General features: G+C 37.8%; 1 long non-coding RNA gene across 2 annotated transcripts in view; it reads left to right on the plus strand.

Moving 5' to 3' along the window:
* Positions 1–473: 473 nt before the first annotated feature.
* The window catches only part of LOC129711678 (uncharacterized), a 28,837-nt gene continuing 3,430 nt past the window's right edge, over positions 474–25,880 (plus strand). Inside the window, exons 1-2 of one of the 2 annotated variants that reach the window (XR_008725898.1) lie at positions 474–3,841; positions 24,398–24,508. This is a non-coding gene — a long non-coding RNA (uncharacterized LOC129711678). Of the gene's footprint in view, positions 3,842–24,397; positions 24,549–25,880 lie in introns of both variants that reach the window. The other variant, XR_008725897.1, reaches the window with a different exon arrangement.

A 25,880-nucleotide genomic window follows, 5' to 3' on the forward strand; every position in this document is an offset into this window, starting at 1 on the left:
GTCTTCATATATGTACCTATATTTATATTTTCATGCAAATCAAATAGGATAATCACTTATTACATAGCCACCTTCAATCTAGGATTAATATTAGAGTTCAAGCTAAAAATTCGAGAACTGCATTTAAAAATACCTTTTTGCTTTACTTAGCGTTTAGAAATACTTTTGGGTAACATTTGTGTTCAATCTGTGTACACTTGCCATAAAATGGTTGCATCAAATGTGTTACAAAGTGTGATCTGTAGATTTCCCGCTTTTCGTGCTTTTCTGGTAAGTCGGTAAAGTGTGCCTGGCATTTCTACACTTGAGACTCATTCTCACGATATCCCGTGCAGGCATCACGCAAATGAGATTCGCTTTTGACCTATCATTGCGCTGAAAGGCACACCTGTCAACGACCAAAGGCAAAGCAGATTGGTCTGAAGTAAAGAACGCACCTGCACAGGGGAGGGGTGAGAGCTGCATGTAAGTAGAAACTCTCTCGACGTTCTCTGTCTCTTTGCTTCTTCGCCTCACTCGAGGCCAGTCGCATTGATTGTCTCCGAGTTTCTGCAAGCAAAGTTAAAGAGCCAGCGGTAGCTTTTATTTAAGTTTATTTTTTGAACGTTTTTCAATGAAGGGGAACCTTAGTTTCTTATCACTAGTTTATTACGTTCCATAGAATTCGTCAAAGAAGATACTCCTGGTCAACAAGCGGAGCCAACAGACAACAAAGAAAATCGTCGGTGTTACTTCGTGAAAGTCGTGGCTTGTGAAAGTTTGCCTTTTTTTTGAAGCAGTTGTGGAGTGAAAGATTAAAGTGTTTGCAGGCACAGACTTAAGCCATTCTGTTTCACCATCTTGCTGACCTTGAGGTACAGGTATATTGGTTAAAACAGGAAGGTGGGCGGAAGCAGAATTTTAGAATACTGAGAGAGGAGTATTTTATTAGTAGCATTAAGTGTTGTTTGTTAACTGTGAAGAAATAATATAAATGGTGTCAGTTTCTGTTAGATTGCAAGGGCCGGCACATGAATTGAAACATGCCACTTTCAACCAGTTTAACCAGTTGGGGCAGGTCAAGACAGCGCAGAGAAAGCTGAGGATGGAGAGCTGAAAGTTGAAGCCACATTTATTAATCCTTTGAAGTCAACAGCTTAAAAATGGCCTTCTTTGTAAAATTACATTGTTAAAAGTTAGCTCAAGCTGAGTTTTGGAACATTCTTTTTAAGGTGAAAAGCAACAAATAACGTTTAGAAAGGCTCCGATGCTGAAGGTGTGTATTATTAGGTTAGAACTTTTAGTTAAGTTTGAAACAAAAAACTAAGAGTAGCATATATATTGTTTAAGAAGTAGTGTTTTAATCTTTACTAATGTTCCAGCAAGGTTGTGCGTCTTCAAGCCCTTGTCAGGCCCTGATACAAAACTTTTAATATTTACTTTAATATGAGGCATGGTTCTAAACTCTGGTAAATAAATTACCACCATACTGTTTAATTCTGGAGTACTGTGTGATATTTTGGATTAGATACAAAATTGTAGTGCGCAAAGATGTAATTTATTTATTCAACTTCCTGATTGAGGAAACAAAATTTTAGTTTTCCTGATACGAAAAATCCTTAGTCTCATTCTACCATATTTCCCGGAAGAGCATGAACAGATAATGAACAGAGCAGCGCATACTGCAAGCAGAAGATGTTTTTCAACATATTAGTTCTATGTGTTTTTATCAACAGGCCGAATCCTTTAATTTATTAGATGAACAAAAAAAAAATCTGTTTTATGTTAAAAAAAAAAAGGTGATACTCATTCAGACACAATTTACCTTTGACGATAATAATTTCCTGTTTCCACAATCAAATGTTACTAAGTTAGCAATTTGAGCTATTAGTTTAGCCAAGTGCTACAATTTATAATATTCCATGTGTCTTGGCATCTCACATTGTGGAACAAATTTGCATTTTTAATTTAAGCTACTGACGTGATTTTTAATTTCATATCTGTTCTTTTTAAGGTAAAGGTGATATTGCTATGAATGACTGAGAATGTTAAATTATTGAAAACATGAAAAAATGTATGTAATTTAATAACTTAAATGCCAACAAAGTAAAAATCTAGCCCTGAAAACGGAATTATTAGCTTGTGAGGAATTATTCACTTAACCAACACTAGAGGATAGTCCTTTAACCTTTGGAGTTAACTAACATTCTGAGCAGGTTTTGTTGCAGAGTGAATTCTGAAGTTAAAATAAAAGTTCAGGAACTTAATTGCATTTAGTTAAATCGGTTGCAGGGATGTTCTTGGAAGTAGATCCTTTGTCAGAGGATGAATCAGTGCAGATCTAATGCCAATGTTATACTAGACACCAAACTTACAATCAGTATAAGATAATATATCTTTAGTTTAGGAAGCTGTAATTTGGTTACAATGTCCTCCTTTCCAAAATAAAACTAGGGTGTTGAGTCTGTACATCTGCTGAGAATAAAACCAATTTATTATTATTACTTTTTTAGTTAAATTGTAGTTGAAAATTCTAATGTGTAAAAAGCCAATGAATTAGATTGGAGTTGGGAACCAGACATTTTGTGTCCATGTTAACAATCTATCAATCAGTAAAATAGAACTTCCAATTTACAGCACTGGATTAGCGATTGCTGGGTTTCCTTCTTGGTAAAAATTGTTATTAGTTAAACAGTGTCTTTAAGGATGCATGAAATGAAAGAAGAGCAGCCATTATGAATGAGCCTCGTGTCAGTTATGGGGCAATCTTTTATTTCAGTGCATTTTCCTCCACTAATTGCTCGATTTGTTTAATAGGTAAAACATCTCCCAACCTATTCATCACTATAAATCTGCAGTACCGAGGTTTAATAATGAGATCAAATTACACTAGAGTTACATTTCAGTAGAAGAATTGAAATACATTTGTTGGAAAAGCCTTGATTGGCGATACTATTGTTTAATTAAAAATCCTTCAGATGGGGCCCATACTGCTCAATGGTAGATTATTGATTCCGCAAAAAAAAATTCTGTAATTTGACATAATTTTTGTGGATGCTCTGACTGGGGACTTCATTAATGAATTTTGTTCATTAATCAAATGTTCATCATCATCATTGAATTTTGTTATTTGCATGAAGCATAATTTGAATGGCTTCATTAGATACTAGTAGACATGTAGATTCTTCCTTGAAATATTTTTATTCTTTAAATGATAAGCTGTGAAGTGCATATGTAACTTCCTAGCTACATACTCACAATAGTACTTCAACTTTTTTTCAACTGGGGGAAATAAGAGCCTTTACATCCCCCAGGTCCCCAGGTAACCACTCTGGAGATCTGGCATGAGATAAGGTGCAGTGTTTCAACTGCCTTGTCCATTACACAATTGCTAACCATTGATTAAGGTTCAGTCACAGTTAACTAACAGGTCAGCCACTTCACTTCAAAATTGCATTCCACAGTGGAGCTGGGGACCTTTACACACTGTGGTCGGATTGCTTAAAAATCTAGATTTAGTACAACCTAGACATTCTTGAATTCATGTGAACCTTATCCAGGCGTTGGCTGAAAGGGGTGGGGAACGCAAAGGTAATACCGGTGGCTAATTGCAGGTATTAAACAGAGGAGGAGTTGGTATATGCTTCTTGTTTTCTACATGTCTTATTCATTGTTTCCTTTCTTTCCAAGGCCTGCACATTGGTAATAATGCTGATGATTAACTAAATGAAGGCTGTAGCCTGGCAACCATTAGGTTGGTTTTATATTTCAAGGGTTCAAAATGACCAGAGAAGCCACATTATTCACGAGTCGGGGAAACTGAGATTTTCTCTTTGCACCCTTTGTATTGCCTTTCACCACGGTAAGATTACAGGTGTTTCTTATTCCTGTGCAAACTCTCTGCGTTTCCTTTCATAGCACCTTTTCAACTTTTCTTCCCATTCTGAAAATGTTCCTTTGGTGCCTGCACACAAGACTATGCTTCTTTCACGCTAACTATTTGCATTTGGTAAACATTCAAAACCGTTTTCTTTCATGGAGTTCATTCAAATAATTCATTTTGTAAAGAAATTATTTTGTGGGAGAGGTGAGTCGTGTTTATAAACAAATCCCCTTTGGGATGTTTTGTTTTCATCAAAAGATGAACAGTTTTAGTCTTGTTCTTTTGTAAAAGAAATGTGGGAATAGTCTCCAGGCATAGAGTCAACTAAAAAGCTTATTTCTACATTGTCACGGATAAAGCTGGAACATTTGTTATTACTGTTCCTACCATAGCTATAATAACATTTTAACATTTAAATTTTAAGCAAAGCTTGAGAACTTGAATGCTGCAAACATTGTTGATTTTGTTCTTCAATCATTTTATGAAATATATTTGGGTTCAAAAATTATTCTGCCTAACTTGATGAATCATGTTTGTGTTTTTGTGTAGTTAAGGGGTTAATACTGATGGGAGGAACTCCTTGCCTTTTATAGAACTAGGATTACAATCAAAAGCCAAGTACAGAAAGTTCCGGCATGAAATATGTAGCTCCCCGCAGTTACAAGTTAGTTAAACTAAACATGGCTTCCAACTCCAAAACTTTACATGGGCTTTGTTTAAAACCCAGGCAAAGTCTGAAATGAAGGTACACAAAAAAGCTGGAGAAACTCAGCGGGTGCAGCAGCATCTATGGAGCGAAGGAAATAGGCAACGTTTCGGGCCGAAACCCTTCTTCAGCCTTAACTGAAATGAAGTTGTTTGAGGTGGAACATTATTTTGCTTTGTAACTTTATTTTCAGTTAACATATTATGCAGACAAAGGCTAATAGAATGTCTTGCAACAGTGGGCTTTTACCCTCTAGTTCTTCTACTTCATGAATCCAGATTATTGTTTGTCTGGAATGGACAATAACCATCCTGGAAACAGTCTATCTTTAATGTGGGAATAACATTTGTGGCCTTAATAGAAAAATAGCTAATTCCAGTTAGTGGTTCAATAGTAATGGCAATGTCATTGAGTGACCTTTCCAAAATAGACAGTATAAATGAGAACAACTAACCTACAGATTAATTTATTTATTTGTAAGAAAGTCAAATTGCTGCAGAAATGACTTTTCTTTAGTGGTGAATGAGGAGTTGCCAACTGGATGGAGAATTTACTTTCATTCATTCTTTTCTTTGAGTTTTATAATGGCAACTGCAGCCATTGTGTTCCAAACCATTCCTTTCATTTCTACTGAACCTCTGAGTAGTTACTTTGCTTGAATGTTTTATTTTAAGATTGCTGGTTTGTTTTTTGCATCCAGGCTTTTAGAATTATAGACAACATTACTTCATTCACCCCCATATCTTCGAAATGATCATGCAAGGAACTACCCTAGCTCTCTTTCTTCATTGAGTAGTGAATAAATTGCTATTGTTTCCATAGTTAATTAATTGTCTTTGTACAAGGCTGTGAAGAAAATGGATGCAGAAATTGTAAAGAGAATAGATTTACATGGACTACTCAGGAGCAACTTACTTTGATGGATTTAGATTAGAGTTGTGTTTGCAATTTAAATTTACTTGAAAACATTTTGAGAAATATATTGTTTTTAGCCATAACGGCTCAAATAATGGATCAGGAATTATTAACCTAATCTAGTTTACTTGTTCTGAGCATCGTGATGGAGTATAACTAACCATTTGATGTGTAGTTTTATTACAGTTCCCATGATAGTGGCAAAAATTAGCTTTTGCCAGTTGTATCGCAAATTGATACATTTTACTCATTCTAGTTTATAGATTTCTTTTTGTTGTTGCATTATGGAAAAAAAGATATGTTTTTGTAACTCTTTATAGCTCAGCATAATAGTTGAACTACTTTTTAAAAACACCCTTAGTATCATTACCTCTCCTAAATATGCTCGCAGGGCACGTGTTACAAACTGTGGAGGCAAGTTTTATTTTTACAATAAATACTATCGATGAAATCGGTTTTTAATTAATTTTCAGGAGCTTGCTTTACATTTTTGGTTGTGTTGTTTCAAGATGATGTGTCTGTACCACTGTCTTTAAGGTTAGCGAGATGATATCTTAAAGCCTACACTGTGTTTTGACAATTGGACAGGTAGCTTTAGTTAGTCCCCATGTGCATTTTTCATTAATAGTGAACACTATCTTTCTGAGATAAATATATAACTCATTAACAAATATCTTGGTGCGTTAACGTAAGACCCTGCTGTTGTAGATGTCAGAATATTAGGCATTGTTGTAGAACATTCCAAAATTTACTTGTGTGGCCACTTGGTAACAGATTTTCATTTAATTGGATATTTCCAAAGATTTTGTTTAGTACTTTTTTTAGTCTTGGAGATTGTGCTAGATTGGACCTTTCAAACGTCTTTTACGAAACTAGCCCTAAAATGTAATATCCATGTGCATTTTATTTAGTTGGATATTACTACTTTGCTGATTATGAGAAAAGGCTTATAAAATAATAAATCTAGTCCTCGTGACTGCACAAAAAAAGCCTTTCCCAAGAATGACATGAAATACTATTTCTTGACAATTTCTGACCAAGTGCTTTCATTCAACTCTTGAACAATAATTACAAACTATTAACCAATAAAAGTAGAATCTGCAGCAAATACACACTGGTTCAGTCACGATTGGTAAATCGAATAAATCTCCCCAAGGCTAAAAAAAAATATGATAACTAGCAACTCGGAACTGAATGTAATTGCATTCTTGTTTGCATTTTATCGTCCACAAAAGCCTTTAACTTTATTTTATATGCAGCCTCTTCCAGTAATGCGCTTGACAAGTTCTAACCAGCAAAGCTACCTTTTTTGTCTGATAATAGAGGTGTAGATTGAAAGCTCTTCATTAGTTTTATAGTACTGAAGAAACTGGAGGCCATTTTGCTGCTGATTACACAGCTGCAGTACAAAATGGTGGGAATAGTTCTTGCCTCTGGAACCATAAAAGTACATTGGCAGCAAACAAAGTTTTTTTTTTTTTTCTTTCTTTTTAGTTATTTTGCCGTTTGTTTTAACTTTTTAAAAAGTAGTGTGCAAGAATGGCTCTGCAAGTTCTCTGTAGGTGGAAGCTTTTAGCATTATATTTCATTCCAGGTTTTGTGTTCACCTTTTGTGAGTGCTTTCGTTTTGAACAGAAACCTGGTGATGTCATCCCTAGAGCCACCATGTAAATCTCTGCCCATTTAGATCATGTGCTGATCATAGCAAGTCAAAACTCTGGTTTTAAAACGAGATGCATAATTTCCACACTGCAGGCATAATTTTGTAAGCCTTTATAACTGGCGTCCCTTGTTAAATAACAATAGGAAGTTGTTGTAGTAATCTTTATTCCTGAAAGTGCATTGACTAACAGTATTTAAATTGTTTATGCTAGTTTTAGGTATAACTACAAGCTACTATTGGTGGGTCAGTCATGAAATTCTGAATAATACCACTTTTATATATTTTTTAAATTGGAAGACTTGAAAATAACTATTCATATTTGTTTGGTGTTCATTCTTTGTACAGTATAAGTTGGTTTAGATGTGTAAAACAATATGATGAAAACAGACTGGATTTTTAAAAAATATCAATATAATTTATAACAGAATTGAATTTCATTGTTGTTGTGGGTGATGTTAGATGGTGGAACTGCGGTAGGTGCAGTATGTCAGTGAAAGGTGTGCAATGTGTTTTTGAAACATTGATCCTTATGATCATAGTGAAAATATTGGGACCTACTCGAAGCATAATCTTTAAGTGAACTTTTCTACCGATCCAATTCGCATCGATTGACGTAAAACCATTTTGTGACAAAATGCATGAACTTTTCACAAAGGACCCGTTTGTTAGCTTAACTTTTCCAGGTACAGAGAATAAGGGAACTGCATATGCTTCAGGGCAGGATGGCCAACCTGGCATTCCTAGAATGTACACTGAATGAAAGCTTTTCAGTCAGCATGCGAGGCTTCATGAAATAGAGGTTGCAAGCAACATTGATACTTTGATTCCACACGCAGTGAATGTAGAGAGAGTTAAGAAAGGAAGCAGAAACATTCATTTGAAGAACAAATTTGTTTTAACAATCTTGATTTTAAAATTATGTGGAAGTCCATTTACTCTGTGCTGATGAAGAGAATATACTGTGTAATTTAACAAAGGCCATTGTTTGCATATATTGCAGATTGAAATTGCTGGTAAGAAAGTAAATAGAAGAAAAATAACAAATGGACTTTGGTAGAAATGGTTGCACAGAGCCTACACTCTTTCACACTGGTCACACTTTTACACATGGGATCTACTTTTTCACACTAGTAACCAGTAATTACTCTGACACTGGCTGCTGGAAAACTAACTTTGAAAGACTGCTGGGGAGGTATTGTCATCTTACTGGGCAGCATTGGATGTAACCCGTATTCTAATACTGCCTGGTAATGATGATGATGGCTTTCTGATTTCATCGGAGAAGAATTTGATACAAACAGAAGAATAAAAGGGACTGGCATGAAGACTTAAAACCGCAGGTAAAACTGAGAAGCTGCTTTTGACAGATGTAATAAATGCCCATTGATTCTATTAATTTTCTGGTGTTGTTTTGTTCAATGGGCAGTGTATGGATTTGTTTCATGTCTTTGAATCACCTCTGTAATATTGCATTGATTTTTAATAGTACTCCTGGAAATTGTTCCTCCGAGCTCCAGCTAGTACACTGGTAGCATTGCTTGCTTTCACAACAAGGAGGAGAAAATGATGGAATTACTTGCATTCTCAGGTAGGGCATGTCTTAGTAAATTTAATACAGGGCCGCAAAGCCGGCATTCCATGCTTGGCCAAATCTATTGATAAAATAGTGGAGGATGGTTTCATTTTGTCATTTTCCAGTTGAAACGAGAAATGGTTCACATTTTTTTCCATTTGTGACCAATATGTCCATTCACCAGAATGATGATTATCTTTTTCTCAGAATATGTAATTACTTTTGTAATGTTTTAAGGGGGGAGAGAAAGTTTTTGTCCACAAAAAGTCAGGTTAAGGTGTAAATCAAGAAATAGTGTTTAGTTTTCAAGGTGAGTTTTTCAAGAGCAAACTGAGGTAAATTAATTGATGTCATTGTGAATTCCTGTGAAAGAATGTTTTCCTCGAAATAGTGCTGCAAGTTACAATTTTAACCAAGTAGTTGATTGCCTTGGAACCTGTGGAATGCTTTTCAAAATGTTGTAATGTTGGAGATGAGATCTCCAATCTGGAGATAGTTGTCTTCCAATAGGGAGGTAACGGGGAGAGGAATATTGGCTGAGATTCCAGGGATAAATCCTCACCACCTCTCTGAAATGGTGGCAAGAGTTGATTTATTCCACCCAAATGACGAAGCTGAGCCTTTACATAGACAATAGGTGCAGGAGGAGGCCATTCGGCCCTTCGAGCCAGCACCGCCATTCATTGTGATCATGGCTGATCGTCCCCAATCAATAACCCGTACCTGCCTTCTCCGCATATCCCTTGATTCCACTAGCCCCTAGAGCTCTATCTAACTCTCTCTTAAATCCATCCAGAAGATTCAATCTGAAAGTGAGCACTGATAACTCTCAGCAGTGCCTCAGAATTGCCCTCTGAAGTTCAGAGCTCATGTTTCTGGAGTGAGACCAGAACCTACATCCATTTGACTTGGAAACACAAGAACACAATGATACTGGAGCAGGACTGAGCTAGCCGGCTCCTCAAGTCGGCCCCACCACTCAATCTGGTTGTGGTTGATCTATGTCTGGCCTCCTCTCGAGTGCCAGGTCCATATAATCCACAATTTCCTGATCTTTCAAGAATGTATCTACGTCCTCTTTAAATACCTCCAATAATCTACTCTCCAGCCATCCAGGATTAGGGATTCCCAAACCTGGAGAAGATGTTCCTATGCACCTCTGTTTTAAATCACCAGTCTCTTTTCTTGTGACTATGTCCTCTTGTTCAAGGTTCTCCCACTGCTGGAAACAATCCTGTCATTATTTGTTAATGCCTTGTATGTTTTGGTAAGACACCCCTCATTCCTATAAACTCAAGACTACAGATTCAACATCTATGCAGATCCCAACCATCTCGAGTCGGGAATTAACCAGGAGAATTTATTTTGGTCATCTCCAATGTCAGTATTTCCTGTCTTCAATAAAGGGACAAAAATATATTGGAAGGTAGAATTCGGGGAGTAACCCATTTCCGACTGCCACAGTATAATGGGGGAACATCTCCTCTCCTGGGTTAGATTTTTTAATTCTATGTTTTTAAGAGTTCAAAGCTATCTCCATTAATTCACACTGAACATTAATTGTACAACTATTCCAAGTACAATTTAGTGCAAGAACTCTTTAAAAATGTGGAAGTATATATTGAATCCAACAAAGTGCAACATTTGTAGAATGTTGTGGTCGCTCACTATCCCGGTCTTTATTTTAAACTTTCAAAAAATATTTAATGTGATTATTAACAAATTGAAAATGTCAATGTTTATGTATGATTTCAGGAAATTAAAAGCTGTCTTCTGGTTTTGATCAAATGCTGGTCCTCTGTGGGCATCTTACTAGACAGTGCTGGATTGCATTGCTAGGTTCTAACACTGTCTGGTAACGATGTTTAAAGAGTGTGCCACAGTCAACAGCCACTGGATATAATTCATGCACTGCTGGTAGCAGTTTCCCTGGATGTAGGGTAAATTTACTGACCTCGAGTCACAGTCATACAGCATGGAAACAAGCCCTTTGGCTCAACTTGCCCTCGCTGACCAAGATGCCCCATCTATAGCCCCATCTGCCCATGCTACAACTGTATCGCTCCTATCCATGTACCTATCCAAATGTATAGAGATTTATTTAAACATTCAATATACCGGAGCTGAAAGTTACACTCTCTATAATAATGAAGTGGGGTGCGGACAGAGGGGTGCTCAGGAACTTGTCAGAATTAAATAGGAATGTTTAAAAATACATTTACAAACTTATAAAGTAAGTTACATTTGCTTTTATCAGTTTTAGCTTTCAAAAGCATTTCCTGTACTTGAATTTCATTGCAATGAAATTCTATTGAAGGAAGTTTGAATACAGAAGTGATAATGGTTTTCTAGTAACTTCTGTTGACTTTAATTTGTAGAAATGAATATTGCCAGCATTCTCCACACTTGGTCGGCTTGGGGCATTGTGAGGGTAGACTGATCACAGGGGTTTGAGGTTTCCTTCCATACCAATATTACTTTTAATTGATTGAGCTCATGAAATGATGACTATTATGAATGATTATACGATCCAGACCAATTATTTTATTTGATGTAGAAGGGTAAGTAGTTCTCGAGTACTTAAGAGGTTATTTTGTGATGATATTGTGTTCGCCCATTGAGGTTGCTCCCCCATCTTTTCATCCTTTACAATGATGAACCATTTTCCGGGTCAAAGGGATTGCTATGTCCTTCAACTCCGACCTTTGCAAATGTTGCTTCTTAACGGTTTGCAAAATATTGTTGAGAACTAACTGACAGATACTTCAACCATGTTCCCCTTGTATATGACTATTTGTGCACCATCTTTGTTCCATGTGCTACCTCGACCCAAGAACTGCCTTGCAGGTCTTGCAGAGATGAATGGATACATTTTGCAATTGACACTGCTGGTGTGCCATCATATAGTTCTTTCTGAAGATGGGTCTCGACCCAAAATATTGCCCATTCTTGTTGTCCTGTCATGTTGCCTGACCCACTGAGTTAATCCAGCATTCGTGCCCTTTTTTTGTCAACCACCATCTGCAATTCCTTGTGTCCAGCTTTTTCTTGTTAATCAAAATCGTGATTTAAGAAGCAAAATATTTTGACTGTTGGACCAAGTATAAAATATTACTTTTTGTAACACCTTATCAGGATTGGAAATGAGTGGACTGTTAGTTAAATTCCTAATTGATTTACGAACTACATGAAAAATGTATGCGATGGCTTCCTCTGAGTTCAGTGCACATCAAAGCCCAGCCAAGTGCAGATACAAAGAGCTGCATTTGCTGGTTTACATAAAAACCCACCAAGTATTTGAGTAATTCAGCTGGTCAAGCACTATCTCTGGACAACATGGATGGGCAGCTTTTTGTGTTGGAGGCCTTCTACAGACTGATTGGATTACTATAATTAGTCTGAAGAAAGGTCCTGACCCGAAACCCCACCTATCCATGTTCTCCAGATAAGCTCTGCCTGACCAGCTGATTTACTCCAGCACTCTATGTCCAGTTAAGGCCTGGGTTAAAGGCAGCTGCAAGCAATAGACTGCTTCATTTAAATTCTAAACCGCACAAATCTGTGAACTGGAAGAGACTATGTAATGACAAAAAAGATATTTGTATGTATTGGTCATTCATCATGCTAAAATATTTCTAACTTGTTGAATGATAACCAGAGGTGGAAAGGTAAGAATATAGAAAGTGGCAATTTTTTTAATATATTTTCAGATCCAAATTATGATTGATATTTGAGGGAGCTGGGTAATTCTTAGCTGAGCAATTCTAAGGGATTGGTGGTTCTAGTTGGACAAGGGAGCTATCAGACAGCTGAAGGTGATTTATATCTGAAATAATTACCAGTGAACTTATTAATAGATTATGTGGAAATCAATATCATTGATATATTTTTTAATCTGCCTGAGAAAGAATGGAAATGCAATTCATCATTGGAACATTTAAACTTTTGTTTTAACTGTGAACTTTATTCATTATGAAACTTGAAAGTGACTTTCCAAGGTGAAGCAAGGCTCTATGTTGGTAGAGGCTCAAGGGTCAGTAAGTATAATTTCCCTCCTTATTGAATTGTGAAGAACAATAATGTTACCAGAGGAGACCTCATCCTTTGCTAAATTGTGCTAATCTTTGTGGATGGAATCTCTATGGATGAGTGGGTATATAATGATGAGCAGAAGATATGTTAAATAGCCATAGTCTTTTCCTTGGGGTAAGTGAGTCTAGAGGACATGGGTTTAAGATGAGAGGGGAAGGACGTAAAAGGGCCCCGAGGGCAACATTTTCTCACAGAATGGTGGTCCTTTTATGGAATGAATTGCCAGAATAAGTGGTAGAGGCAGCAACAGTAACAACATTTAAAAGACACTGGGAGGATATGAGCTAAGTGCAGGCAAGTTTGACTAGATCAGTTAGGAACTTGGTCCCCATCGATGAGTTGGGCCGAAGGGCCTGTTTCCGTGCTGTATAACTCCATGACTCTACGAATCAATCTGCATCGGGGTAAAAGATTAACCTGTCTGCAAATGCCTGTCTCACACAAACTAATAACCTGAGGCACTTTACACTTACCTGCAGGAACCAGTGCTAAACTGAGGGTCAAGAAGTCTAGGGAAATCTAAGATGGGATACAAAGCTATTGTTAAGAATGTGCTTTGATAGAAACAGAAAGACAAGTTAGATCTGATAGAGTTCAAAGTGGAAGGTTAAAATGAACAGATTTCTGGTCAGTTAGCAGAAGTGGAGGTGAACATATCCAGAATTGTTTTCCTTAAGAAGTAAAAGTGTTTCTTTATTTAGGAGTGGTAATCTCCAGCTCTGATAATTAGCAATGAAAAGCCTTCAAACACCTCAATTTAGTTTTAAACTACAAAAAATATATATATTCCCATTCTGTAAATGTGAGTTTTTGAAACCAATCCAACTGCAAGGCACAAAGGGAGTCGGGCTGATGAGATATTTTCAAAGAGCTGGCATTACATGAGGTCAGAGAAACAGACTTGTATAGCACACAAACTGGCTCATTTGGCCCTTGTCCATGCCGAACGTGATGTCTATCTATACTAATCCCATTTGGCTGAATCTGACCTGCATCCCTTTTGGCCTTTCCTATCAAAGCGCCTAAATGCATTTTAAATATCATTGTTTATGCCTCCACCACCCCCTCTGGCAGCTCATTGCTGATATTCACCACCCTCTGTGTAAAGACAGATGAACAGACAGATGAATTAATAAGTAAATAAATCAGTAGATAAATGTGGGAAAAGAACAACCTTCCCCTCGGATATCCTTTATGTATTTCTCCTCTCATCTTAACTCTGTGCCCTATAGTTCTAGTCCTGGGGCACTTACTATCTATCCTATTACTATTACTTACTCTTACTATCTATCCTATCTATGCCCTTCATAATGTTATGAACCTCTATAAAAGGGTTCCCAACCTGGGGTAAATTTACACCCAGGGGGTAAATTTGTTGATTCTGGATAAGTACATACTTTTTCTCATTAATTGACTGTTTGGTTCTGGTATGCCGGTGTCTGTTCATCATTAGTTGTTCATCAATAAGTGAAATAACATGTGCTATTAAAGTTGCCTGGGGTAAATGGGACGAAAAAGGTTGGGAACCCCTGCTCTATAAGGTCACCCCTCATTGCCCTACATTCCAGTCACAATAAACCCAATCTCCCCTTGTGATTACAAGCCTCCATTCCAGACAATGTCCTGGTGAATCTCTATTTGCTACCACATCCTCCTTGCAGTGTGGCAAGCGGAACTGTACACAATACTCTGTATGTGGTCCAACCAATGTTTTGTGCACCTGCAACATGATGTTCCAAGTCATGTGCACTGTTAATTTAATGTCATACACAATGTTTTCTGCTTGAGTTTTACGGAGGATTTCAGTATCAGAAAAAATATATATAATTTCAGATTACAGTCAGCCCCTATGATCCATACTACTTCCTGATTAACTGATTAATGCAGCAGATGGTGTTTGCTGGACATTTACATTCCTAGCCTTACTCTTTATTAAATACTTTAGGCCTGTTGCCCTCAGGCTGGGGCTGCCTAGACTACTAGAGCTTCATTTGCCAAACATCTTCCCATCCACCTCTTCGATTTCCCACACAAAAAATAATATTATCAATCTTTTCTGACAAAAACCTAAGCTAATAATAGACATGAAAACTTAGTAGTCGGGACATTTAGTGAAATTGGATCGCGCTGCAACATTGTTTGATCACTTTGTGATTGGGGCCTACCAACTTGAGCTGAATAATTTAAGAATGGGAGTACATTTTTATTTGTGGTTTAAAAATCAAAATGATGATTAAAATGATTAAAAGTTCATTGTTGCGAGTGGATGGACCTCCATTCACTATTTCAAAATGGGAAAGGATGAAAGTAAAGAAATTTCCATTGGAAACGTGTACTTATGAATGGTTTGAGGAAATGAAAGAATCAAACTACATTTATCTACTTTTTAAACTGGTAAAAATGTGTTTGCTGCCAACGCCCATTACATTTCATAAAACATTGTTTAGGTTGGGCAAAATTGAAAAAAAAATGGATGTGAATTGATCAGAAAAATAATTACTATCCCTTAAATTCATATGATATTGTTGTTGATAATCTTTTGCCTAGAATACGCTTTCATTAAATGTAAATTAGTGGATGCCTTGTAAAAATAATTTTAATCCAATCTAGGAATTAATTTGCATTAATGATGAAGTTGATTTCAATACATTGGTAGATGTTATCCATCTTCAGAATGAAATTATTTTAGGTTCACTGAAACCACACCCACTTGGGCACCATGCTGAAGGCAAAGGGTCTTTGCTCTGGCTTTTATGTCCACAGAATCCATGATAATCTGGCTATGGTGAATCCTTGTTGTAAATGGGAGGGAAAAGGCAATTCTTCGAAATGTGAAGTAAAACATTTTCTGCAAAAAAATATATAATTGTTGTATTTTTAATGCATATTACCATAAGGGAAACCATAAAAGTTATTTTTGTAGTGCAGGAAAACAATAACTCTTCGTATTCCGTCTAGTAGGTTAATTTGTAAATGGGTTAATTTGATAGTTTTACGAAGATGAGACTCTACCCCAGCCAGCCTCATTTGGATTAGGAGGCCAATGTTGATAAAGAGTGCTAAGTAAACCAATTTTAAAAGGCCCGGATGATTCAAAGAAATAAATGGGATTGCCACTTGTGGCATTAATGTAAAGCTCCATATTATCTCTGCATTGTCCAGTTATATGCCTTTCGTGCTATTTTGTTTCAGATGGGATTTATTGTGGTTAACATCACAAAGGAAACCAGTATTATTGAGCTGATATCAAATGTCACAGGCTGGACTGCTTCATCTTTTCCCAGAATGCCTGTTCTTATCTGTGTTTGGTTACTGGGTGTACCTATTGCGTGAGAAGTGCCTAATCCTTTGTTTAATATTAACTGAGCATGCAAACAAAGCAGGCAGTCCATGGGGGATAAGAATACTGGTCTGGCATAAAGTGAAATGCTGATATCTAACTCCGAAACTGAGTACGCAAAAACTGATCTTAGCCTCTCAACCTCGGTTTATCAGATAAAGTGCCTTTGAATTTTACCTATGACTTCTCAGCAAGTGATGTGGTTCTTTGTATATGGAATCCTCTCCTGGAATCAATTTTCTGTATTGCCGATCTAGTTTGTTACCAATTCTCATGCAATTAATTTGTTCACAAATGTATACTAATTGGCAATACTAAACTAGGAGATTCATCTAAATGACACCATTTAAGCTAAAATTCTGGAGTAACTCAGCAGGTCAGGCAGTATCTCTGGAGAAAAGGTTTAGGTGACATTTCGGGTTGGGACACATGTTTGGTCTGATTTTTAAAATAAGCATGCTAACCAAGATTGTGCATGGTTTATCATTGTTATTAAAACCAAAGAAAGCTAGCACTTAAAAGAAAAATTATCTTTACCAAAGGAATTTCCTCAAGGAAAGTTCCCGCATTAAAAAAATTTACCACATTTATAAAGGTACATAACGTTTCATGATATTTTATTGATTCGAGTCTTTTCTTTCCTAATTTTTTTTTTTTTAATACTGCATAATTTTAAAACAAGTTGTGATAGGTTAGTTCAATGAGGCTGAGAGGTCTGGGTAACATTGCTTGCATGTAAAATGAAAATTAGTTTCAAAATAAGCTCTTATTTTGCCTATTCGTTTAATCTGGCTATGCAGCCAAAAGATTAACTATCTGGAAAAATACAGTTTATTACTATATTCGGCTTGTTAATTGTGAAGAACCAATGAATATTAGTTTGAATGGAGTTTCTTCCTGTTTCTTGTCTTGCTTGTTTAAAATGGATGCTTAGAAGGAAGTGATGGTGAACTTTTGAATTATTCCTTATGGTCCTGAGCATTTGCAACTTTTACCTAACTTTTTTCCAAATAGAATGTTTTTTTTCTCTGAGAAAAATAATTTGCAGTTGTTTTCTGAATTTCTGGCCTTAGTTTCTTAAGAATAGGCTCCTAGGAAATAAACATGGCTCTAGAAAGCACGATTTCAAAATAAATCAGTGGACAGTGGTTACTGATTGCCCAAGCTGATAGCATGTTGATTGACGTCTTACCAGGCAAGGTTAGATATTGCTATTTCAGTCTAATACTGTCTGGTAATGCCGTTGAACTCATGCCACAAGTTCTTCGTTCTATGAAATGAGTTGCAGGAGACCTAGCTATCAATGCCGTTTTTGTAGATGAGGCCAGTCCAAGGTTAAGCTGGGAGCTGTGCACTGCTGCTTGGGCGTGTCTCTAAAGTCCATTCAAGTGTATCAGTTCAAAGTGCAACTTTAATACGTCTGGCCTGTTAATGTCTTACAGCAATATTCAGCAGAGAAAGACCCAGTCTCCCATCTCAGAATTCATGCCAATCTTCCTTGTAAATGAATGAACACAATTAATTAATATGTGCTCATCTGCAGCAAACTAGAATGTACATTAAAGGCAGAAATTCTGCTCTCGTTATTGAAATTAATTTCTGCAATTTCAGACCATGCCACAGGTATGTCATGTTTACTGATCAGAGTTTAATCTACTCCACTTTATCTGTATCTTCTTTGCTTATTTTTTTTTTGCTCCACTCATTTTTCTTTTCAAGCAGATTTGAAAAAGGATATTTAAACATGAACAAATCTGAGATGTTTGTGCAAGCTAAAACGATGTTATCTGATATCAATGTGAATTTCTTGATATTTTCATGAGTTTCAAGCCAGCATAGATTTTAAGTGTAAGGTAGATAAAAATGCTGGAGGAACTCAGCGGGTGAGGCAGCATTTATGGAGTGAAGGAGTAGGTGACGTTTCGGGTCGAGACCCTTCTTCAGACTGATGTGGGGGTGAAGGGGGCGGGAAGAAGAAAGGTAGAGGTGGAGACAGTGTGCTGTGGGAGAGCTGGGACGGGGAGGGGAAAGAAGAAAAATGCAAGGACTACCTGAAATTGGACAAGTTAATGTTCATACTGCTGGGGTGTAATAATTTTAATGATTTTAAGTGTGGTTATTTCCTTATCGATACAGTTTATATAATCTCGTTTATTGTCGTTGGGCAGAGTGGAATTAAAATAAAGTTAGTTGGTGCATGACTCAGACATTCCTTTACCACATGACGATTGGATACATTCAGAAATGGAACATTCAGTTATGTGTGGATTTATTTTGTTGGTCTGGTTTTATGCATTTCATTTTAATAATGTTTTATAAATTATTGGTTGGTGCACCTTAAAATTCAAATCGTTTAGTTGCATTCCTACACCTTTACAAATACAAATAATTGACTGCGTAATATATTAATTTTTTTTGCATTCAATTCTGGTTAGCATGTGGGATTGGTTGGATTGGCTTTGAGATGACTGGAGGGTCCCATTTATTGTATTGAATTGAATACTTTATTGTCACATGTGATGAGTCACAGTGAAATTCTTTGCTTGCCGACCCAAGTTATGCAAATAGTCACACATAAGTTACAAATTTCCGCCACCCCCTCCCCCGCGCTGTCTCCTCCTTTGTTCATTCCTCCGGCAGTGGCTGCCTCACTTCCACCTGTCCATCCTTCCACCACGTTGCACCGATCTCTCCACAAACGCTGCCGTTCCTCTCCGGACGCCTCCATGGTGCCGACCCACGTCAAAGCCGCAGGCTCCGCAGATCCAGGCACTGATGGCTTCATTCACCCACAAAGTTCCATTGCCGGCCCACTGAGGCTCCAGCCTCTGCGTCTCGGTGGCCCTTCAAGAAGGCATCTGCCAGTGTCAAAGATTGACACTGAATTATTTTTCAGGTGAGCTTCATTCCGACTTTCTAATCTAGAGATTCCACAATCCTAAAACAGAATTGTGGAAACTGAGAATTTCCTCGATTGGAGATTTGCAAGTAGTTTCAAGCTTTATTTTGATTTGCAAGCTCACACTTTCCTTGGAGCATGTGCATAAGGTGCTGGATGATTCCATGGGCCTTTTAAAGCTATGTTTGATCTTTTGGTCATATATGATAGGAACAGAATTAGAACATTCGACCCATTAAGTCTACACTGCCATTCAATCATGGATGATCTATCTCTCCCTTCTAACCCCATTCTCCTGCCTAGGTAAGATTATGGCTATATTTGATCTCTATTCTACATTCTTTTACCAATCTCCAATTCCCTTCCCCCAAGTAATCAAAAATCTATCAAACTCTATCATCAAAGTGCCTAGCAATTGGGCATGTGTTGTACTTCAAGGCAGCAAATTCAATACAATCAAAGCCTCCATTATTGAAGTATATTGTTCAGGAAGCCCAAACAACCATGTAGCATTTGGGGCCTTGTGAAATATATGTAGTACTCAGGCCCTCCATAATCAGTATAAAAAAATCTTCAGTTCATCACTAATCCCCTTTAGAAATAAAATTAATTGCCATTTGCTTTCATAATTGCATGTTGTGCATGCTTGTAAACATAGTGTTTATGTAAAAGGATATTTAGTTCCTCTGAGTATCAACATTTCCCATGTTTTAAATAGAATCAGCTTTTCTGTTTTTCTGATAAAACATATACTTTTATCTTTTTCGATATTACATTCCATTCTTGCTGTTCACTTAACCTGTTTATCCACCTCTCCAGCTCTTTATATCTCCAATTTCTTTATATCTTCTTCACAAGTTATTTTCTAAGTTCATATATACTTGGAGTAGAATTAGGCCATTCTGCCCATCAAGATTATGCCATTCAACCATGGCTGATCTATCTTTCCCTCTCCACCCCAATCTCCTGCCTTCTCCCCATAACCCCTGACACCTTTAATAATCTTGCTAAATATCTGTCAATCTCCGCCTTAAACATCAACCATTGAGGGCCTCCACAGCTATCTGTGGAAATGAATTCCACAGATTCACCGTCCGACATTTAGTCAGAGGGTGGTGAATCTGAATCTGATATGGCTTTCAATGCTGGAAATCTGAAACAAAAGCAGAAATGACTGGAAATGCTCACTAGGTTAAACTACTTCTATGTTGAGAGAACAAAATGTTATAAGTCTGATGGAAGTTTTCATTCTTTTATATCTTTCAACTTTTCCACCCTAGGGAAAAATGTTTTGACTGCCTACTCTATCTCTGCCACCCACAATTGTATATACATGTAGCGGGTCTCCCCTCAATCTCTGATCTACCAGAGAAAATAATCCAAGTTTATCCAATTTTTCTGTCTACTGTAAGTAATATCCTGTAATTCAGGCAGTGTTCTAATAAACCTCTTCTGCACCGTCTCTATAGCCTCTGCATCCTTCCTGTAATGGGGCCACTGGAGCTGCACATAATACTCTAAATTGTAACATTAAAATGCTTTGGAGAATGGAGGAGGGCAGAGGCCATGGCAGTGTGGGGATGTGGGATGGTTTGGGGTAGAGATGATTTGGAATTTTAGAAGTCACTACATGGTGTCAGTTTTCAATGAAGGGTTCCTTTCTAAAGCAATAGGTGGACAATTTAATGAACATGGGACTTATCCAATTATATTATTCTAATGGCCTGCATCTTTGTTAGAGCAGTTTGCTCTAAAACAGTTATTGCTTTCGGTTTCTTACTGTCATGTGTACTAAGATGCAGTGGAACATTGTTTTACATGTTACCCAGGCAGATCATAAATGTACATATTTGAACCATACCCAAGTACAGCAGGTAATATAACAGAGAAAATAAACCAAATGGGCAGAATAATCTCAAGGCCACAGAGAAGTGCAGATGAAAAAAAGTGCAAAGGCCACATTGAGGTAGGTTGTGAGATTGAGAATTCATCTTTAACATATGAGAGGTCTGTTCAAGTGTCTGAAACCAATGGGGAAGAATTTCTTCTTGAATCTAGTGGTATATACTTTCAAGTTGTTGGATCTTCTGCCCAACTGGAGAGCAGTTCTTGGTAATGTTGGCTGCTTTCATGAGACAATGTGAACTGTAGCTAGAGGGGAAAGCTGGTTTGATGAGGGATGGGCTGCATACACAATGCTCTGCTTTTTAAGTATTTATTTCAGAAATATACAAGATGGTTGTTTGAAACCAATTTCGTGGAGAGTTAACTTTGACGTGCATGAATTTAACAATTTATAAAAGGCCTAAACAATAAAGATCTTTACATTTTGAGGTTTAATTAATTGTTTTAATTTCTTAACGGATTACAGTACAATATCTGTAAGCAATTATTTTGGAACAATTTAATGCCTGTTTTGGATAACTTTGTATCATTTTGTGCTTTCATATTCTATCAGCAATGAATGTAAGAAATGCAAAATTATGTAAAATTATTCCATCTAATATACAAAAATAAAGAATGAATTTAAAAACATACTTTGCATTTGTCTTTCCTAATGGTGTGTTTAAGAATATATTTTGCTTAATAAACTGACGAGTGGATTGAAGGCTTTGTGGCAAATTTTGCAGATGTTGCGAAAATAGATGGCGGGGCAGGTAGTGCAGAGAAAGCAGGGACTCCACTGAATGACTTGGACAGGTTGGGAAAATGGGCAGAGAAGTGGCAGGTGGAATATAGTGTTGCAAATTGTGGAGTCGTGCATTTTGGTTGTAGGAATAAAGGCGTAGACTATTTTCTAAATAGGGTGAGAATCCAGAAATCGGAGGTGCAAAGGGATTTGGGAATGCTGGTGCAGGAATCCCAAAAGGTTAAGTCAAATCGGTAGTAAAGAAAGCAAACTCAATGCTAGCATTTATTTCAAGACGGCTTGTATGCAAAAACAGGGATGTAATATTGAGGCTCTAAGGCGCTGTTAAAGCTGCATTTGGAATATTGTGAGCAATTTTGGGCATCATATCTGAGGAAGGATGTGCTAGCTCTGGAGAAGGTCCAGAGGAGGTTTACAAGAAATATCCCAGGAATGAGTATGTTAACCTATGATGAGCGTTTGTCGGCACTAGGCCTGTACTCGCTGGAGTTTAACAAAATGAGGGGGACCTCATTGAAACATTCAGAATAGTGAAAGGCTTGGATAGAGTGGATGTGGAGAGGATGTTTTCACTAGTGGGAGAGTCTAGAACTAGAGGCTATAGCCTCAGAATTAAAGGATGTTCTTTTAGGAAGGAGATGAGGAGGACTTTCTTTAGTCAGGGGGTGGTGAATTATTTGCCACGGAAGGCTGTGAAGGCCGTTGGTGGATATGTTTAAGACAGAGATGGATACGTAGATTCTTGATTAGTACGAGTGTCGGAGGTTATGGGGAGACAGCAGGACAATGGGGTTAGGAGAAAGAGATAGATCAGCAATGATTGAATGGCAGAGCAGACGATGGGCCGAATGGCCTAATTCTACTCCTATTCCTTATGACCTTTATGAAAGTTCTGAATTCAGACGAGTATTTTGAGGCATGCAATCTGTCAAATCCCATTTATTGCACAACATTACACAGCCAGACTATAAATAATTCTTTAGAATTACTATGTTAATGTTAAAATGTTTTAGCCCATTTTAGTTCTATTACAGAAACAATTATTTAAATGCTGTTAACATTAGAAATAAAGTATATGCAGAATATATGGGTGGTAGTGCCAGCTGCTTGTGCCACCCCCCCGACTCTCACCGCTTCCCCAACCCCGCTTGCTGCGCCGGCTCCTCGTGCCACCCCTGGATTGCACCACCTCCCTAGCTGGCACTGCCACCACCGCCCCTCGCCTCCACCCGAGCCACGATCATCGACTTCGCCCATTCTCACCTCTTCCCCTGACCGCCAGCAGGTCGGGAATGCCAACTCGCCTATATTCCAGGCCCAACTCCGGTCCCTGAGTCTGAAGAAAGGGCCTCGACCCAAAACGCCACCTATCCATGTTTTCCAGTGATGCTGCCTGACCCGCTGAGTTACTCCAGCACTTCGCGTTTAAAAAAAATATATAAAGCAGCATCTACAATACCTTCTGTCTGCAATCTGTATAATCTTAATCAATAATGCGAAGAACATTCAGAAAATGTATTTGACCTTGAAGCCTATAGTGGTCACTTCAAGTGTTACACATTAGCAGCATCTTCCTGAAAACAATTAGTTTATCTTGAGGTAAACGCTGATGTAGAGGGAGTTGTAGATTGGTGCCAGGAACTTTGAATACCCATTTATTGTTGGACATGGTTCTGCGATTTTACCCTAAAGATAGACACAAAACATTGGAGTAACCTAGCGGGTCAGGCAGCATCTCTGGAGGAAAGGAATAGGTTGAGAGCCTTCTTCACCCTGATGTACTCATACTTCCTATCCATCACATCAGTCAATGGAGGCCATTTGGGAGTTTTAAAATGGCCACTAAATAATTAAGATGGACACAAAAAGCTGGAGTAACTTGGGCAGCATCTCTGGAGAAAAGGTCCTATTCTTGTGTCTATTTTTGTGTCTATTTTTGTGTCTATCTTGTTTAAATCGGCATCTACAGTTCCTTCCTACACACTAAATAATAACTCGTGAAAATAAATATAAGATTGAGGTAAACTGCAGTTCCTTCCTCCGAATAAGATTAAGGTAGATTAGTTTAAAGATGATCTCATATCATGTAAATTGGTGGTGCCTTGGTGGTTAGCACAACACCCTCTGGTTTGGGCTTGGTTGGAAGTGAAATTGGACTATTCTGACCAGAGTTTATTTTCTTTGGCAGAAATGAAGTTCCTACCATTTGCAATAAAAAAACAAAACGGGTTCTGGTTTCTACCAAAATGCTGGAGTAACTCAATGAGTCGGGCAGCAAAAATCAGATTCTTCAAACCCTTAAAGAAGGGTCTCAACCCAAAACATCACCCATTCCTACCATTTGCCTCCTGTATTCTTGTAATCCACACAAGAACACACTTAAGGGCCTGTCCCACTTGGACGACCTAATCCATGATTTTAGAAGACCCTAGACGAGTTGGAAAAAAATGTAAAGGTCGTGTTGACTCACCAAAGTAAAAGACCTCCTACGACCCCCCTCGACCTCGGTCTTCCACACCTAAGACCAACTACGACTAGCTACGTGGAAAATGATAAAATGATATCATGTTGCTTTTATTTCACAGGCCAGTTACCGACCTACGACTACCATCACGACCTACCTACGAGTAAAAAGTATCAATTTTTTCCATGCGACCTATTTTTAACTTAACTTTATCTTTGGTCACTTTTTATCAGGCTGGAAAAAACGCTGCGACCTACTTGAGACCATGAGTACGCAGAGACCACTCACGAGCTTGAGGAAGAGTTACAAAGACCTCCTACGACCTTGTGGCGACCATGCTGCGAGTATGAGTCGAGAGCAAACTTGGCAGAGGTCGCCAATTAGGTCATGAAAGTGGGACGGGCTTTAGCATTTGGTTATAAACTCTGCATTGGATTGTTAATTTGAAGGAGAATCTAAGTATTAATGTGTGTGTAAAATGAGCCGGGATAATGTTGTTTTGGCAAATGTGAGCTGGTTTCATTTTTCTTCCAATTCTAAGCTGCTCAACCAGGTCGATCTTAATTTTAAAATCAGATGTTGTTTTAAAATCTTTTATTGTAAGATTCCAGAAACTCACCGATAAACTTAAATTACCATTAGTAAGGCTCCAACTTTCAGCCACTTTAAAGAGAGAAACTTTGTTTTGGCTTCCCTGGTTTTGAGTATTGATCATGTTCCAGCAAATATTGGATTAATGTGTTGAGGCTGACCTGCAACAATAGCTGGGAATGTCTAATCCCTCTGTTAATTCAGCCACATTTCACATGCGATGATGTTAATATACTTTAACAACACGAAAAATAAACGTGGGTGCAGCAATTAGGCATTAATGGTTGTATTAATCATTTTTTAGTTTTAGGTGGGGTGAAAGATTAAAGTTATTCAGTGACCTTAATTTTTTTTTTATTGCTTCTCCATTAATTTTCTCTTCCTACCTTAAGAAGCAAGTTCACTTCATTGTATGGAATTAGGTCATGACATTCCTCCACTATTCTTTTGCTGCTCTTTCACCTGCCTGTTGACTTCCCTTTGCCTGATGCATGCATTAAAGTAATCATGTACAGTATATACTGTGAGTGCCATTGGCAAAACCAATATTCAAGGCACAGAGAAGGCACCTTAATAATTGCAGTCCAGAGTTATAGAATCACTCGACACAGAAATAGGCCCTTCAGCCCAACTCTTCCATGCCAATCAAGGTGCCTACCTGTGCTAGATCCATTTGCCTGCATTTGGCCCAAATCCCTCTGAAGCTTTCCTGCCATGTTGTTTAAATGTTGCAATCATACTCGCTTCCATCCGGTGAAGATATTCCCATAATGCGAATCAGGAAGTGAGTTGAAGGATTTGGGACTAGTGAAGAACGTACAAAATGCTTCCAAGTCATTAGGGTGTTTGACTTGGGAGAGGACATTTATTGTTCCCATGTACCTGCTACCCTTGATCTTCTTGAGGTCACAGTTTGGAAGGTACTGTCAGGAAAAGCCACGGCAATTAACTGGAGTTCATTTCGTAAATGATGTATATTGGAGCCCTAGTACACTGGTGGTGGATAGAGTGAATATTGATAATGGTGGGTAGATAGAAACTGCAGATGCTGCTTTATACCGAAGATAGACAAAGTGCTGGAGTAACTCAGTGGGTCAGGCAACATCTCTGGAGAAAAAGGATGGG

The sequence above is a fragment of the Leucoraja erinacea genome, chromosome 30 (genome assembly GCF_028641065.1).
Source record: "Leucoraja erinacea ecotype New England chromosome 30, Leri_hhj_1, whole genome shotgun sequence".
In the NCBI taxonomy this organism is placed as follows: domain Eukaryota; kingdom Metazoa; phylum Chordata; class Chondrichthyes; order Rajiformes; family Rajidae; genus Leucoraja; species Leucoraja erinaceus.